Source organism: Pan paniscus, chromosome 13 (genome assembly GCF_029289425.2).
Source record: "Pan paniscus chromosome 13, NHGRI_mPanPan1-v2.0_pri, whole genome shotgun sequence".
Classification (NCBI taxonomy): Eukaryota; Metazoa; Chordata; class Mammalia; order Primates; family Hominidae; genus Pan; species Pan paniscus.
This window is the reverse complement of record NC_073262.2, coordinates 126789447-126809069: the sequence shown is the minus strand read 5'-3', so window position 1 is coordinate 126809069 and position 19623 is coordinate 126789447.

Genomic DNA, 19623 nt, shown 5'->3' with positions numbered 1-19623 from the left:
AAGCTCTCTCTTTGCCTGCTGTCATCCATGTAAGACATGACTTGCTTCCCCTCCCCTTCTGCCATGATTGTGAGGCTTCCCCAGCCATGTGGAACTGTGAGCCCAATTAAATTTCTTTCTTTTGTAAATTGCCCAGTCGTGGGTATGTCTTTAACAGCAGCATGAAAATGAACCAATACAATACCCAAGACTGGGCAATTTACAAAAAAAGAGGTTGAATGGACTTACAGTTCCACCTGGCTGGGGAGACCTCACAATCATGGTGGAAGGCAAGGAGGAGCAAGTCACATCTTACAAGGATGGCAGCAAACAAAAAAAGAGCTTGTGCAGGGAAACTCTGCTTTTTAAAACCATCAGATCTCACAAGACTCCTTCACTATCATGAGAAGAGTGCAGAAAAGACTCGCCCCTGTAATTCAATCACCTCTCACCAGGTTCCTCCCATGACACATGAGAATTGTGGACATTACAATTCAAGATGAGATTTGGGTGGGGATGCAGCCAAACCATGTCACCTGCCTGAGTAAACCACCTGGGAAGGATTCTGTATGGAATGGATCCCCCCAGAAATCTGAGCCTAAGCTGGAAGGGATTACAGTTGGAGGGACTTAGTGACAAAGTCCCCGAAGATACCACAAAAATATCCATGGGAGGAAGAGTTGGTGTTAAGTCTCTGCTATTCAGAGGCACACTTTGTTCTCATCATCTGATGAAACCTTAACTCTTAATGAAGCCAATTGTCTCTTTTCTTTGTATTAGTCCCAGAAAAAAAAGAGAGAGAGAGAGAGAACCACTGGAGAAAATTACCTGAACAGATCCATATCCTTCTGAATAGATGATCAATGGACATCCAATAGCATAGATAATCTCATTATGATTTTCTATTTATCATCATCTCCCACTCTCCAAAAACATCATTTCATACCATTTTCAAAACATCTTTCCTTAGCTTGTGAACTTCTCTCTATGACTTTCATTCTTAGTGGATGGGCTTGCCTCAAACTCCACAGAGAAACAAGAAACCCTGAGATACCAGCATAAAGAACCTCAAAGCATCAGCATCTGCTCCCATCTCCATCTCCTCCCATGTCAATGGGGGCCTGCTAACCTTTCAATCAGAGGCCAAACCCCACACTTCTGAGCACTAGCCCCTCTCTTCTTAGGACCACCATCTTTGCTTTCAATTCTCTTTTGACCTCTACCTCTCTACTGATCCTGTTCACATAGGTGCAAAAGTCTCCCAACCTACAAAAGCAAACTAAGAGAAAAATAGACCCCATGGAGATGTTTCCCTCGTTCTTCCAAGTCACACCCAAACTTTGCCACGGTGATGTCTATACACTCTTGTCTTCACAGGCTTACTTCCTGTTCTCTCCACACCTACTTACAGCCTGGTTTTCAGAGCCACCAAGCCACCCAACTGCTCTCTAATGAGTTTAAGGTGAATGAACCCTATAAACATTGGCCTCTCATTGACTTTTGATATATCGACCCTCCTTCCTTTCTTCTTTCATTCAACAAAGATTTATGGAAGATCTGCTATGTGTATGGCAGTATGCTGGAAATTCTTGAAACCTTCTCTTCCCTTGATAAAAGTGTCATCCCAATCTCCTGGTCTTTATACTATTTCTCTGGCCATTCCTCCAATCCCTTGCTGATTCATTTTACTCCATTCAACCTTCAAATGTTGTGTTGCCTGCAGAGGATCACTGCTGGGCCATCTTCTTTTCACCTTTACATTGTTCTTGGGCATCAACTTATATGCCAGCAAGCCTCATTTATATGCCCAGGTCAGACCTCTCTAGCAAGTTCTAGATGCTTGTATTTAACTGCCTACTCTACATGCTGTGGGCTGGCCCATCAGCACATCTGTTCCACACCTTCTAAACTGCTTCTGTCATCTTCCCAGAACTCTGCTCCTCCTACAGTGGTTCTTGTTTCAGTAAACGACATCCCCAATCAATTCTTGGGGTTGCTCCATGACAACCTGTATCACCAAGTGGATGCTGTCATGATGTGCACACCACAGCTTCCTCCACATGCAGTTACCAAGCTGTTTATTTGATTCCTAAACATACACAAGTCCATCTATATCTCCACATTTCCGCTGCCATCAGCCTGGTCCAAACCACCATCATTTTTCAGCCAACCCATTGCACAGCAGTCAGAGCTCTCTTCCTTTGTCTCACAGTAGGGTGAGGGTGGAAGGCAAAACAATGTCTCTAGCTAAACTTTAGGAAAGGGGACATTTGAGGCATTAACTTATGGTTCCTCCAGCCAGATATGTCCACAGGGGGACACTTTGCCCATAATATAGCTCCTAACAGAGGTGTGTCTTGTACTTGCAGTGACTATTTCTTTCTCTATTCTGGACATCACCTTGGCCTTTATTTTAGAGGCAAACGCACAGAGGAACCCAGGGTAAGTCTGAGTCATTCTTCACTCAAGGACTTCAGTAATAACTCCAAAGATAGCTGACAGTGGGGAAGACTGGAATTTTGAGTGCTGAGCTATTCTCCTATCCCAGGCACCTCACCCCCTTAGCCCAATCGAAGAGCCAGGGCACTCCCCACCCAGACTTCAGAGTGTAGTCCCGAATACACCCTCTAACATTGTTTCTCCTTTTCCATCTGTCTTTCTGCCTTTCTGGTTTCACCTTTCTCCTTTTTCCTGAAATCTCTGCTTCCCCACTTTCCTCGGTACACTGTCTTCCTTCAGAAGTCAGTGAGTCCTAGGTCTCTGTGTGGTTCTGTTTTTGAAACTTCCAAGGTCTGCAGAAAGTCAAGACCATTGTCTTTTCTGCTCCTGGGGGTGGGGAAAGGTCAGGTTCAGGTCCTCAGAGTTGGAGAGGAAAAACATCTGGATTACATTTTGTAGCTTTCTCCATAAATCTATAAAACAAACAGAAACCCAAAAATAAGCCAAAAAAAAAAAAACCAGAAAGCATTTTGCCCAATGAAGATTAATGTCATTCCTTAAAACCTTATTGATTTATCTATTTATATTTCTCCTGTGAGTATAAGTTTTTCTTATATTCCCCAAACCCTTCCACTCAGGGTCTGCCTTCTCCTTGGGTGAATCTTCTCCCCTTTCTTCAAGCCTCAGTCTAAAATCTCTTCATTGGGGAAAATCCTTCCTGTCTCCTAAGGGCCCCCTTGTTGACCAGATTCACAGCACTCTCTCTGCAGTCCTCTTTCACAGCACAAATGAACATTGTAATGAAATTATCACTGAGTGACTGTTTAACACACATCTCCTCATTTGGATTGTAATCTCCAAGGGCAGAGCCTCTGTCTCCCTCTGCATTGTATATCCACATTTGCACACAATAATCTCGGTTAACTATTGAATGCCTACTAGATAACCAGGCATTTAAAATAAACTACAGTTATTCATTCATTCCTCACAACGTTTCTGTAAGATGAGTACCTTACAGAGTTAGGAAGAAAAGTGAGGGAAAGAGAAAAGTAATTTGTCCATATGCACAGCCAAGTAATTTGCCCTAGTAATGTACAGCCATTAGGGTGGATACAGGATCTCAATCCAGGAAGTCTGAACAAAAGGCTATAGACTATATATGAAATATACCTACAGATCAGTTTAAAAACTTCAGTTTCTTTAAAAAAATTTTTAATTGATACAAAATAATTATAAATATTTATGGGGCACATAGTGATGTTGCAATACATGTAATGTATAGTGATCATATCAGGGTGATTAGCATATCCATCATCTTAAATGACTCAGTTTCTTAATGTCAGAGTAAAATCGATATTAGGAAGACTGGAGAGGAAGTCCAGTTATAAAGTTCTTAAATGGGTTGCTGAAATTGGGTATTTTCCCATTTCTGTCTGATTTCTAGATAAATTGTAAAATTTTGAAACAAGCTTTCTCTTAAAGTATGGCCATCCCCCTACCTGACCGCTCACTCATCAGATTTAAGGTTTGATTTTAATTTTCTGTTATGTTCTATTACTGTGGAAAGAAGCTAACTTAATAATTTGCCAACACAGAAACTTATTTCCATATGGGACAGAGAGGGGTTTTCTCAGTGATTATATGGGCAATGTTTTAAACTCTTAATCATAATCAATTTTTATTATACTTCAGAGATCCTCCAGAAAACATCTCTGTATGATTCTCTAGGATGAGAAGATGATATGAATTCATGTCCCAGCTATCAGGAAGTTAGAGATTTAGGACACCCTGAGTTACGTCATCTAGCTTCTGCTAGCTCCAGAGTGAGCAGTGGGAGCTCAGAAGCCTTAGCCAGTTATTTACACATTAAAGAAGAGATTCTTTAACTCACTTTGATAGAAATAGATGATAAGAATAATGGTGCTGGGCCAGAATGCCAAGAGGATTCAACGTCTTCCATCTTATAAGTCCCCACAGCCCTTTTACACTAAGAACTGCTTTTAAGTAACAAACAAAAGAATTGATCATAGTAGCTCAATGCTACCTCACCACTGTCTTTATTTCCTTCATTGAGTGCAATAAGCCAAAAGTGAGTCTTAAATTCATGGTTAGTGAGTTTTAAGTCTCACAGGGACGTTCAGAGAATCCCTTTGATGTCAAGAGAATGTTGTTCAGAATAATTAGGTAAGAGGGCAGTGCTGGTGTGTCTTGTGGAAATGACAACTCGGGGGAAGAGGTTAGTGAGCCATGGAAACCAGTTTTTATTTGAGGTAAAGAACACATGTAAGAGTCAGGAAAGTTGGTGTTTGAAGCAAGGTCACACATGTTCTCAGAGCAGACTAGGAAAATGAATGAGGAAGATGATCGGCAGACTGAGGGGAGATCAGGACTTGTAGAAAGAGGGCTCCATGAACCTCTTTCAGCATTAGAAAGAGAAATGAAAAAATAAATCTGTTGTGGAAAATCAAGCCATGAGCTGCACTCAAGAGCCCCTAAAGATATTTCAGGGCCAGTGATACAAATACTTGGGAGGCCTGTGTCATGGCTCCCCCCTCATATTCCCTCTTCTTCCCACACTAGCATCCTCTGATCAAATGTGTAGGATCTAACTCATTATTTTAGAATGGCAAATAAGTGTAATCATAAAGTAATCCATTTTATATTAATATTCTGAATGTTGGTCCCATTGTGTGGCCTTTATGAAAGCATTAAATGTCTCCCAAAGTTCAGCCTCAGATCCCCTGCCTTACCTCATTTAACTGGAGGGAGTTGGCACTTGTTTTGAATGCAGCTTGCCTGGAGCCACCTATGATGTACTGGATTAGAATCCCTGTGCATGCTGCCTGGGAATCCACATTTTCACAGTTTACATTGCTCAGGTTATGCTTATGCACACCTAGTTTTGATATCTCAAAGTGTGACAGGTACTATCCTTAGTTGATAAAATTAGCAGTTTGGCTCAGACTCATCAAGCCATGGGTTACCCCTTGTTTTTTAATTATAAACATGCATTGTCTCCAAAGGTTTACATTTGTTGAAAATGGAATACAGCTCACACTCAAGTACTGTTTGGCCTCTTCACCCCTTTCTCCTAAACATCTGAGGTTCTCAGTCCAAGGCGTGGGCTATGGTCTGAATGTTTATGTCCCCGCCTCCAAATTCACAAATGGAAACCTAATCACAAGGTGAGGTGAGGCCTTTGGGGAGGTGATTAGATCATGAAGAAGAGCCTGTATGAAAGAGGCGCTAGAGAGCTGCCTCATCCCTATATCACATGAGGATACAGTGAGGAGGTGAGGTCTGTGTATTAGTCTGTTCTCGCACTGCTATAAAGAACTAGCTGACACTGGGTAATTTGTAAAGAAAAGAGGTTTAATTGTCCATGATTCCATAGGCTGTACAGGAACCGTGATTGGGGAGGCCTCAGGAACTCACAGTCGTGGTGGATGGCAAAGGGGAAGCAGGAATGTCTTACATGGCTGGAGCAGGAGGAAGAAAGAGAGCAGGAGATGCTATACACTTTTAAACAACCAGATCTTGCAATAACTCACTCACTATTGCCATGACAACACCAAGGGGGATGGTGTTAAATCATAAGAAACCACTCCTATGATCAAATAACCTCCCACCAGGCCCCACCTCCAACATTGGGTATTACAGGTAGACATGAGATTTGGGTAGGGACACAGATCAAACCATATCAGTCTATGAACCAGGAAGCAGACACCAAATCTGCAGGTGCCTTGACCTTGGACTTCCCAGCCTCCAGAACCATGAGAAATACATTTCTGTTGTTTATAAGCTACCCAGTTTATGGTATTGTATTATAGCAGCCTGAACAGTCTAACAAAGCATGCTTGTTCATATGCACCATAGACTGAAATGCAGTTTACACAGCGCATTTTACATTATTAATGTTGTTTGAATCTCATCAACTGTGAGTTTGAAATTGTTAAAATCTCCTCACACTAACTCTCATTATAACTCTGTGGTACTTTCAATATAATAGGATAATTCTGTTAACTTTAAAAATCATAAAGTTTAAAAATTCTTTCTTGGCTTTCCTCAGTGTGTTTGATATGCTTAGGGATTAAAAATATATGACTTGCATAAAAGATAAGGTCAAAGTAAATTCTAAGCCTCAACGTAGATGGTCATGAGTTTCAAGGAAATAAATTTAATAAAAAAGCAGCAGCCTAGGCATTTATAAGTTATTTTGGATATAGATTTGGTCTTTTAAAAAATGTTATTTTCCTTCATTTCTAGCCCCCTCTGGCCTTCTTCCTTTGCTGGGGAAATTTTCTTTCCTTTCTCACATTTTTGTATGAGAGTGTTTCCTTTCTTTGAACAATCGAAGCAGTCTCTATCACTTTAAAGCAAACTCTCAGCTGGAAATTCCACTTGGTGTTTCAGCAAGGCACTGTTAATTAGCTCACAGGGATTACATAGAGTAAAACAAAGCAGGTTTGAGTTTTCAGTCTGGTTTTCTTGGTCAGGGCAGGCAATATCTGAAATGAGGTTGTCATACATTGATGCACCATGTTCATTACAACATTATGCAGATGTACTCTGGGAAACAACTAATAATGACAATTGAAGAATAGGAAATTCAAATACCTACTGCAGTGGATCATGATATGAGGAAATGAAAGTGTCACCAACCCTTCGAGGCCCATGTTGGCACCCAACAGAATACTGACAAGCAGACAATATCTTTAAAGAAGTCTATCAAAGAGACACCAGGAAAAATTCCACTCAGTACACATGGAAAAACGACTTAACATCATCTCCAGTTTTTCTCTCACATCAGAACAGTAGCCCCTAATGTCCTCTTTCCTCTCTCAAAACTCCTACCATCCCCATCTCCCAAATCCCAAGCCATGTTGCCTTTTCTCTCTTGCCCCTTCCTCTCACCATCCTGCATAATTTCTTTCCTCTCTAATATAACCCTCTGCCCTTTCGGATAGAACCCCAGGCATGAACATGCTGGTGTGACTTTGGGACAATCAGTAATTTGTATGTGGATTCAAACACCATGTTGAGTTTTAAGAATGTGGTTAGAATTTTCTTAAATGCAGTGTAAGCCAATGTATGGGTTATTGTGAAGTAAGTCCTCACTTATGAAAGTCTGACCTTTTGGATTCAGAAATAAGAGAATATCTGGTTATCCCTGGCAAAGGTCAAAAGAGGAACTAGCATGGACAACTGTCACAGATACTGTCCTGGTTTTATCACCAAAAGTTTCACATCCTAGGAACCCTTCAAATCTCAGCAGATGGAGAGAGTCAGTCACCAAGGAGGAGGCCCTTAGTTATTTCTCTGGACAGCCTGATGAAATGAAACCCCAAAGGGTAACCTAGAGCAAGTAACCCCAAGCATGCTTTGTTAGGCTGTTCAGGTTGCTGTAATAAAATACCTAACCAACATGGCAAAATCCTATCTCTACAATAATGAAATTTGTGCCTCTCCTTTAATTGGACAAGGCAAAATCATTATTCTTAAGGGATCCATGAGTTGCCCAGATAACTCCTTCTCCCCTGCTATGGTTTGGATGTTTGTCCTCTCCAAATCTCATGTTGAAATTTGATCCGCAATGTTGAAGGAGAGGCCCACCACAAGGTGTTTGGGCCATGGAAGTGGCTCCCTCATGAATGAATTAATGCCCTCCTTTGGGGGTGAGGGGAGTCACCACTCCATCAGTTCTCCTGAGAGCTGGTTGTTATAAAGAGCCTGGCACCTCCCCCTTCTCTCTCTCTTGCTTCCTTTCTGGCCATGTGATCTCTGTGCATGTTGGCTCCCCTTTCATTTTCCAATGTGAGTGGAAGCAGCCTGAGGCCCTCACCAGATGCAGAAGCCCAATTGTGAATTTTCCAGCCACCATATATCATGAGCTAAGTCAACCTCTTTTCTTTATAAACTACCTAGCTTTAGGTATTTTGTTATATCAGCACTAAATGGACTAAGACATTCGCCACTCTAAATCCCTCCCTTGGTTTCAGCATTCAGTGCAGCCTGCTTGTGATAGTGGCAGAGCCTTCCTCCTAGACAGTACCCAGGGCAACAGAGGCAGTAAGAAAACTTGTTCTTGGCTGGGCTTGGTGGCTCACACTTTAATCCAACACTTTGTGAGGCAGAGGAGGGTGGATGGCTTGAGCCCAGGAGTTCAAGCCCAGCCTGGGCAACATGACTAATTCCTATCTCTACAAAAAATACAAAAATTAGCTGGGTGTGGTGGTGTATGCCTGTAGTCCCAGTTACTTGGGAGGCTGAGGTGGAGGATTGATTGAGCCTGGGAGGCAGAGTTGCAGTCAGCTATGATTGTGCTACTGCACTCCAGCCTGGGCAACAGAGCAAGACCCTGTCTCAAAAAAAAAATAGAAGAAAAAACCTTGTTCTTGCTTTACTCAGAACTTTCAAGTCTTATTCTTATATTTTCCAACAACTTAGCTTTATTTTAATCTTTAGAACTAGAAAATTAGTCATTAATCAGATTAAAACCATCTCTACATGGTGACTTCTCTGCATGGATGAAATGAATAATTTTAGCCTTGAAGTAATTAATTTTAGTCCTGAAGCAATTTAATTGTCCCCATTTTTATGAGAAGATGCCAACACATGACTAGATATTGTTATTTCTTTTTTTGTGTAGTTCTAATGACATTATAATGATAGCTGTTTTAAATCTTAAAAATTACATTTTGGAAAAAGTCACACATGCCGTGCCTTTTCAAAAATTCAAACTGAAGGCCAGGCATGGTAGCTCACGCCTATAATCCCAGCACTTGGGAGACCAATGCGGGAAGATCATTTGGACACAGGAGTTCAAGACCAGCCTGGACAACATGGCAAAATCCTATGTCTACAAAAAATACAAAAATTACCCCGGTGTGGTGGCATGCACCTATAGTCCCAGCTACTGGGGAGGCTTAGGTGGTTGGATCACTTCAGCTCAGGAGGTTGAGCCTGCAGTGAGCTGTGATTGCACCACTGTACTCCAGCCTAGGCAACAGAGTGAGAACCTGTCTCAAAAAAAAAAAAAAAAAAAAAAAAATCAAACTGATAGCATTTATGAATGGTCAGAATAATTTCTATTTCATTTTGCCTAGCTTTGTGGGCAGATGTGCCGAGGCTCAGCTCCTGTATACCCACTCCCTAACCCCATAGATTGATTGGAATTGTCTTCATTTTGAGGCCCCATTGCTCACCCCTGAGTGCATGTCCTTAGGGCATTTCACTCATTGGTAACTTGGTAGAGTTAATTAGGCCTCCAGTGGGCTTAGGTCATTTATCCTTATAGTGGTCAGAAGGTTCTCAGCTTAAGCGAGACTGTGCAAAGAGGAGAAGCTAAAGTCTTACAAAAGCAAATCTTGTTGTTATTACAAATGCATTTATTAGTTTCAAAAGACAAAAGGCAAATGAAGCTAAATCAACAATGAACATCAATTGAATCACATCTTTAATAATTTTTAAAAGAAAATATAATAAAGGTATTAGGTTTCCTAATAATTATTCTGTTAATACTTTGCTATACTTTTGCATAATGTGTTTAATATACAGTATGAACTAGATAGATCAACACTGAACTGGAACCAAAATATAGGGCTTATGAAATAATCATTCTATATCTGATACATTGGGAAAACTTCATCATAAGCATAACCAACCTAAATTCTCAGAACAAGTGGTCCACAGACCACATGCCAAAAGGGAAGACTTGCTAAGATAGAAATTCCAAATCCAGGATTTAAAATGGTCTCTGTGACTGTAAAAACTTTAAGTAGAACAGCATTGTGAACACTTTATGAAATACTAACCATCAATCTAAATCTCCTGTTTTCCTTGGTCATCAGCCCAGGAGGTTGGGGAATGTTGCTTCACGTTGCTTCACTCCTCGTTTACATGGGCTTCAACTTCCTGACCCTCTTCTAACAGCCGAGCTGTTTGGGGGCATCTCCTATCTCTCTTGGGCCCTTCCTTTGCCCCTTCACACCAGTTAGGACTCTTTAGGTCTGACCACAACCCAGTTCAACACTAGCTTAAGCAAAAATGGGGCTTATTACAAGAAAGAAGGGTATAGAAGCTCAAATGCAATGAAGAGCTGAGGACCTACGAAATGCTAGGGGACCTCACGGTTTGCATCCAGCATTCTATGTGTTCTTCAAGGCTTCATCCTTGGCAACACAGATAGGCCTTCTCCATGTGGCAGGGACGTAGCGGCTATCCACCCCAGGCTGACATTGATTCCAGGTTTGAGAGAAGAGCTCACCTCCAGCAGGAAAACCCCAGTAAAAACTCTGGGCCATTTGTGTCACAGGCCCCTCCCTGAGCGGGATGGAGGGGACACCAAGGTATCCTGTGGTCTCATCCCCCAACCCTCATCTCTGTTCAGGAAGGCAGAGTCTGTTGCCAGGAAAGGGGCCATGTGTGCTGAATGGACACATTATAATGGCTAATATTTACTTTGTCCTTAGCGTGTTCCAGGTACTGTTACATTTGTTTTGGGTATATTATCTCTTTAATCTTGCAAGGTCAAGATGCAGGTCTGATTATTGTCACATTATACAGAACAGGAGGAAATGAGAACAGTTAGATGATTTGTCCGAGATCACAATCTTGGTGAATATCAAAAGCAGGAGTTGAACCCAGACTGGCTGACCCCAGATCTAGGCACCCCACGGCCCACCTACCAAACCCATCAAATTCTCTTTCCCCTTTTTCTCTCTGTACTCTTCCCTTCTCCTCTGTAGGATGACTGACAGATGGGAGGGCTTGGTCAGGGTTAAGAACTACAGTGCAAGGAATTCTATGGAATGCTTTTTGTCCTGGCTACACAGGACAAGAAGGGCCCACAGAGCTTCCTCTGGTCTTTCTCAGTCTCTTTTTAGCAGTTTCTGTTGCTATTTTTATTGTGTTCAATTATTATCTCCCAACTAGAACCAAGAACTAGATTCAGATTCCTGATCTTTAGACAGAAAGCAGTGGCTAATATTCTTCAATAGGGAAGACAGCACCACTTCTTGTAGGCAAAATGCCCAATGAACATCGGAAAACAATTGTACACATCGGGAGGCTGAGGCAGGTGATCTCTTGAGCCCAGGAATTAGAGACAAGCCTGGGCTACATGGCGAAACCCTGTCTCTACAAAACATACAAAAATATTTCCGAGCATGATGGTACATGCCTGTAGTCCCAGCTACGAGGGAGGCTGGAGGAGGGAGTATTGCTTGAGCCTGGGAGGTTGAGGCTATAGTGAGCCGTGATCATGCCACTGCACTCCAGCCTGAGTGACACAGTGAGACTCAAAAAGAAAAGAAAAGAAAAAAAACCCAACAATTTTACATAAAACCATGTAGGGGGAAAATAAACAAGGAAAAATACTATACAGAAAGCTATTAAAATGATGAGTCACTCCTGTTTTATCAGATTACTATCCCACCTTAGAGCTAAATACCCACTAAAATACGACTTAGTGCTTGATTATAAACTGTCTTCTGTTTCTTGATTTCACATCTGTTAGGGGCTTTACAACCCATCCCAAGTGCCATCCTTCTATGTGACCCCCTCACTATTGGAGTTTTCCCTTCTCTGTGTCCTTAAAGCCCTTTGTACCTACATACCCTGTACACATACAACCCCCTGTTCCATCATTACTTGTTCCCATTTGCTTTCCTTACGTGAACAATTATGATTTTCTGAAGAACAGTAACTGTTCATGGATCTATATGTTTCTATCCTCCCTAATAATAACTGGTACAAAGTACAAGTTCAAGAAATATTAATTCACCATCCCCATTGATCTCCCTTCAGCTCTTCTAGTACATTCTGCATATTCCTGCCTTAGGTCTATGGGCTTATTCTAAATGTTTGAGTGAACATGCTGGACTCTGTGGGGCGCTTTCTGCCAAAATCAAGCCTACTCTATCCCTCTATTGCCTCTTCAAACCCACTGCTCAAAGTCATTCTGAACCACAAACAAGAAGAAATCTCAGGCAAGTCTTGCAGTTTTCTGTTCATTCTCAGGTAACAGATGAATTGTCTGTATTTCAGAGACACGAGGGGGTTACATCACTTGGTCCAAACCACAGAGCTAAGGGAGTGATGGGGTTGGAACATGCATGCAGCTGTTCTGGCTGCAGCCGCATTCTCCTTCCCGCTTCCAAAGACATTTGTTGAGAAAAATCCCATGTCTTAGGAGGGAACGTGCCTGAGGCACCAATGCATTCAGAGAAAGCTTTAAACTCTAGTCAAGAACTGGCTTGAGAGAGCCCTGTGGGGCATCTGTGTCCTTTGTCAGTCTCCACACCCGCAGTGAGCAAAATGGCAGCTGGGTTCGGTACTCACCCTCACTCCTCGTACCCTGCTGTTCCCAGCCTTTGATCTGTGTACACGTTGTTCCTTCTGCTGGCCGTGCCCTGGCATCAGTGAGTGCCAACCTCTCTTCTCTGATGTCTGCAATCAGGCTTGGGGACTCTTCCCACTGTACTTTTGTTGTGCCTTGGTTATACCTTTACCTCATTGGGATCAGTTTGGTGTGTGTGTGTGTGTAGACGTCTCCACAAGACTCAGCTCCCGAGGAGCAAGGATCATGCCTTCTTATCTGTATGGCACTAACATCTACTTCAGTGCCTAATATGGTTTGGCTCTGTGTCCCCACCCAAATCTCATCTTGAATTGTAATCCCCACATGTTGAGGGAGGGAGCTGGTGGGAGGTGATTTGATCTTGGAGACATTTTCCCCCATGCTATTTTCATGATAGTGAGGGAGTTCTCAAGAGATCTGATGGTTTAAAAGTGTGGCACATCCCCCATCCCTCTGTCTCGTGCCACCATATACAATGTGCCTTGCTTCTCCTTCACCTTCTACCATGATTATAAGTCTCCAGAGGTCTCCCCAGCCATGCAGAACTGTGAGTCAGTTAAACCTCTTTTGTTTATAAATTACCCAGTCTCAGGTAGTTCTTTATAGCAGTGTGAGAACCAACTAATAGAATGCCTGTCATTAATATGTTATAAATTTTACGGAGCACCAACTACATACCAGGCCTACTCTACACACTATGGATATAAAGTAACAGTTCCTGTTCTTGAAGCTTTCAGTAATGATAGTAATTGTTGCAAATGTCCCCAACCCATTACGCCTGCCCCTACTGGGATTGCGTCTAAGTTCTTGGAGTCCTGTGTTATGCTGAGGCATTGGGTTAGTGGGTGAGAGAGTGGGTGTCTTATCTTCAGTTATTGTTCATGCAGGACTCTAGTCCATTGCTCCTTGGAGTCTTGTCCAAACAGCCCCTTGGAGTCAGATCCTCTGTGCCTTTAACGCTAATCCTTGGCAAGAAGACACATTCTTCTCTCCCCACCCTCAGTCCCCTTCCCCCTTCACTGGGCCACAGGAAGTTCTGAGAACTGACCAAGAGCTTTCTGCTTCTATCCTCTTGAGGCACATGGTGCTGTAGACAACATTTTTACCTTCTCCCTCCAAATTCATATATTGAAGCCTAATCCCCAGTGTGACAGCGTTTGGAGGTAGGGCCTTTGAGAAGTGATTAGGTCATGACGGTGAAGCCCTCTTGAATGGGATTAATATCTTTATATAAGAGAAGCCAGAGAGCATGCTCTCTGCTTTCTGCTATGTGAGCACACAGTGAGAAGACAGTCATCTGTGAACCAGGAAGAGGGCCCTCAGCAGATACCAAATCTGGTGGCACCTTGATCTTGGACTTCCCAGCCTCCAGAACTATGAGAAATAAGTGTTTGTTGCTCAGCCATCCACTCTGTGATATTTTGTTCTGGCAGCCCAAACTAACTAAGACAAATGATATCCGCTCTTAAGTCTCTTTGTATGTATGTCAGGTTCGTGTCATGCACCATACGTACCCTCTGGATTTTCCCTCCCTCCACCAGAAAGCACATGGGTACCCCTTTATCAGGCTCTGACAATGCCCTTTCCATCACTCCCCCACACTAAGAGAAAAGTGTCTAGTCTCAGAAGATGGAAGGTAGCTTCAAGTCAGCTTTTGAGTTTGACGTCAAAAGACTTTAACTTTTTTCTGTTACAATGACTTTCCCCCAAAGCAGTGGTTTGTAATGGTGATGTCCCAAATAGGAAAAGAGCAGGAGTAATAGAAAATACCAAAGAAATAAATTTCAAAAATAATTTTAATTTCAAACAGTATTGTTTGAAAAACAGTAATAGTGATTGCAGCTAATTACTTCTTAGCTCTTATAATGTGCCAGGAGCTACAATAAGTAATTCACACGTCATGTATAAATTAGTTATCACTACAACCCACGAGGTAAGTAAATTATTATCCCTGTGTGACAAATGAGGCACAGGCAAGGTCGCTGAAGACCAGAGAGCCAGCAGGTGTGAGAGCCTGGTGGGACTCCAAGCTGTCTGGCCCCAGAATCCATTTTTAACCACCATCCCTACTGCCTCCCTACATCGTGTGGCTTGACCTAGACTCAAAGTAGCTGACTACAGTGCAGCATGGTAAATTCATATCACAAACCAGGGCAAAGTAGGCACCCACTAAATATTTGCTGAAAGAAGACAAATGAACAAATGCAAAAATGTGGTTAATGAAAGCACACACAGAGGCAGTCCATCAGGAAAATGATTTGGAGGCTGTTCACCATATTCTCCAGTCAAATAAAAATGTCATAAGTGAGAGATTTTTGCATGTTCTAGCAGAAACAATGACTGTTCTGCACACAGAGCTCTGAATCCCCCTATGTCCAGACATGCTGTGGACCTGGGCAAAAAGCCAACGTGGGTCTGAGAAGACTCCTTAGAACGAATATATTTACATTTATTCCGTAAACCTGTGTTTCCTTGCCAACCAATAACATCCATTAGCCATGTTACAGGCACTCACTGAGCTAAGAAAGAGTTCTATTTTTAGCTGGCCTGTGGGTTGGGGCTCCCAGACTTATATATTCTGTTTTGGTATTGATATTTTTCTTTCTCTCCCCTTTATCTTAGAGTCTGTGCTTACTTCATCAGTAGTTAGAACTGAAAACCTTGAGGGCCTCCAGCAGGGCAAATCAGTTTTGCGTGTTGTTAAAGCTCAGTTCTTGATAGCATTCATGCTGTCTCATCATGAGGAAAATTAAAGTAATAATAAAGGTTTTCAAGAGACCTCAAAGTGTGTTTTAACTGCATGAAAATTGGTTTTAAAGAGCAGTAAGCCCTGGAAACTAAAAGCTAGATGGAATCGTGGGATATTTTTAAGTCAATGTTCCTGCTTTAACATGGCTATGATATTCGATGATAACTGTACAATGTCCTATTGATCAGTGCCTACCACTGTGCTAGGTTTTGGGGAGTCAGTGTTTTTAATAAGCTTATGGACTTCTTGAAGGAACAAGACATTATATATATATATATATATATATATATACACACACACATATGTATAAAGAGCCAAATAAGGCCGGGCATGGTGGCTCACGCCTGTAATCCCAGCACTTTGGGAGGCTGAGGCAGGTGGATCACGAGGTCAGGAGATCGCGACTATCCTGGCCAACATGGTGAAACCCCGTCTCTACTAAAAATACAAAAATTAGCTGGGCATAGTGGTACATGCCTGTAATCCCAGCTACTCAGGAGGCTGAGGCAGGAGAATTGCTTGAACCAAGGAGTTGGAGGTTGCAGTGAGTCGAGATCATGGCACTGCACTCCAGCCTGACAGAGTGAGACTCCATCTCAAAAAAAAGAGCCAAATAAGAGAGATATAATTGAGTGATGAATGAATCTCATAAATAGCAGGCACTGTGTGCTTCTAGGAGGATGGGGGCTCCTGCTGTGTGCTGAATTATGCTCCCTTCCCCAAGTCCGTATGATGAAGTCCTAAACCCAGTACCGTAGAATGTGACTATATTTGAAGGTAGGTCTTTAAAAAGATGATTACCTTAAAATGAGGTCATTAAGGTGGGCCTTCATCCAATATGACTGGTGTCCATATAAGAAGAGATCAGGATCCAGACATGCCCAGAAGGAGGACTGTGTGAAGACAGAGTGAGAAGGTGGCCGTCTGCAAGCCTAGGAGAGAGGCCTCAGAATAAATCAACCCTGTGACATCCTGAACTCAGACTTCCAGCCTCCAGAACTGTGAGAAAATAAATTTTGTTGCTGGATTCAGTCAGTGATACTTTGTTATGGGAGTCCTAGCAACCCCATATATCTCCATTAGCTCCATAAGTGGTCCAGGAAGAACTCGTGGAGGATGGAGGAGTAAAAACCAGCCTGAAAGACGGGTAAGATCAGTGGATGGAGGCAGGCATTCCTGGAAAAGGGCAGAAGGCACCCATTGGAACCAAAGTAAATTGCTGATATCTCACCTCTTTGATGTACAAAACAGCAATTTCATATGGTTCAACTGAATATAAGTAAAGGATCTAGGATAAGAAGGTGGCTGCCTGTCACGCTGGTGAGTGGTGACATATTACAGTAAAGCCTCATGGTTGTAAAGTATCCATTCCACTCAGTGGCTGGGGGTCAGTATCCTCTTAGATCCTCAGTTTCCTCTTCTGTGAAGTGAGGGCAAAATACTTGTACCTGATTCATAGGATTGTGGAGAGCATTAAAGTAGATGATGCCTGTAAATGCTTAGCACAGGGCCTGGGACATATTTAAGATCTCAGCAAATGTTAGGATAGCTTTTAAGACTCCCTGGGTTGCAGGTAATAAGACCTAAATCGAAAGAATTTAATGGAATTTAATGGAAAAAGGAGAATTAAAAGAGCAGGGATGTCTTACAGAACACAAAGCAAGAACTTAGCTCAGTGGATCTCAACTGGGGGTAATTCTGCCTTCCGGGGACACTGGCAATGTCTGGAAACATTTTTAGTTGTCACAGCTGGGGAGGTGCTATTGGCATCTGGTGGGAAGAGGCCAGGGATGGTGTTCAATATCTTACAATGCCCAGGACAGCCCCCATGTCAAAGAATTATCTGGCCCCAAATGTCAAGAGTGCTGCTTGTGAGAACCCTCCAGGCTACAGACTGCAGAGTCACATGGACCCTCAAGGCCACACCTGTCCGTGTGTCCTGGCCATTGAACTTTTATCTCTTGGCTCCAAACACACCCTTCTTAACTCTTCTTTGTGATGCTGCAGCTAGGTCTCTACAAATCACTTTTTTTTCCCCCCGCTAACTGGTTCCATGCCAGGCTTTATGGAGGGGAAGGGATGCTAGAGAGAATCTGTCAGGCTGAAGGAGGGAGAAGGGACTACTTGCTGCCTTGTCCCTAGTTGTCTGGCTGTTGCTGACTGTATCACCTATCACAGGTCTTTACCCCAGCAGCAGCATCTGGTTCCTGTTTCCAGCTTTGTCCTGCACACCCATAACCCGCCTCATGGTGACCCTTTGGAGACACCAGCTGCAGCTGGCCAGCGCCCTCTTCCTGGGCCTCCATCTGTGGGGACTTCCTGTGAGTTTCAGAGGCACCAACACCAGCCAATGGTACTCCTCCTTCAGAGGTCTGAGTCTCAGCTCTTCATGTTCCTTTTCCCAACCTCCAGGTTCTGGTAACTTCCTCCATTTGTTCCCCTAGCCCTAAGAATGTGAGCTGCTTCCTGAAGTTACTATCTCTGTAAAACTTCCATGTTCCCTGTTTGCCACTACAGCCCCCAAAGCCTTTTAACCAAGTGGCATTATTAACTCTTCTGTTAAAATAGCTGGTGTAGTTTCTGTTTTCCTGACTGAACCTGACCGATGTATACAGCACATCTACTTCATTCTTCTTTTTCACAGAGTGGTTTCACTGCTCAGCTCCCTGTCCCGTGGTTCCAGAGTTTAGACAGTGCAGGTTTAGCCACTTGAAGAGAGCGAATCTCTCTCAGTCCCATTACAAATTCCTGAGAGAGGAAATCTAATTGGCCCAGCTTGAGTCATGTGTCCACCCTTGTCCAATCAGCTCTGGCAGAGGGGGAGGCCATGTTGTACAAAACGGCAGCGGCTTCTTCTCAATTCAGGTCAAGGGTTTAGTAGGCAATTAATTTCCAGCTTTTTGAAACTCCTGAGTTTGTCCACTTAAAATATTTATTGTTAGTTGTAGTTGTGTTATCAAAGAGGTACCCTCGAAATGGCTCTCAGTAAGTTATCAGTAAATAATGGCCTTTTTGCATTTTCCTATTTCGTCTTAACAGAAAGTTGGGAGGTGGTATCTTTTAGAAAAGAGGATGCAAACTCATAGATAGCCTGAGAAATATGACATATGAGATTTGCCTTGGAGCCCTCATATTCGTTTTCTGAGCCTATATTTAAACAGATCTTAAGGCTAATTTAAATGCAGATTTTAAAGAGGACTAAACAAAATATGATTTCTAATGGGCTTATGAGTCCCAAATACTGAGTTTTTAAAATGGTTAGATAAGTGATGTAAGATTATAGTCCTCAAAAGCTTCCCCTGGCCTTGGGGCTTATAGAAAGGGATCTGGATTGAGAGGCTAAAGCCATAGGTTTAAATCCTATCTCCAAAACACATGCCTCAAGCAATCTCTCTAAGCATCAGTTTTCTCAGCCATTGTAGATTTTATGCTCAACCTCACAGAGCTGGAGTCATGATTAAATAAAATAATATCTGTGGAAGCTTTGAACAGAATGTCTAGAACTAGAGCCTTCATAACTGTGAGTTCTATTCCTTCTGTGTCCCGCAGCGTGTTTCTGAACAAAAAAGAATGAACACAAGTGAAGACTTTGTAGTAACACTAAAACATAGACCTGTTACTCCAAAGATGCCAAATGCCCCTTGTACATGGCCTTACTCTGTCTCCAATCCTTATATTCAAGATATCATCAGTCCCCATAGACTGTGGCAGCTGGACAGACAGGGGCCAAGGGGCACAAGTGTCTGGCTAAGAACACAAGCTCTGAAGTCACAACCACCTGTTTTCAAATCCATGCTGCTAACACTAGCTGTAGGACTTGGGGCAAATTACTTCCGCTTCATCCATCAAATGGGACTAATAATGACAGTAGCTTTGTCAACATTCTCGTTATGAGGAATGAGTGAGATCAACCATATAAAAGCACTTAGCTCAGTGAGTGCCAGTTACTTAGGAAACATTTAATAGCAGTGGGCTTTGCTTAGCTCTTATGATTGTCTTCTGTCAGTAAGCCTTTGGGAATTCGATGATTTTGTAGAGTCTAAAGGCAAAACGGTCCTATTAGATAAAGGAACTGGAAGATTTTAAAGGCAGATGG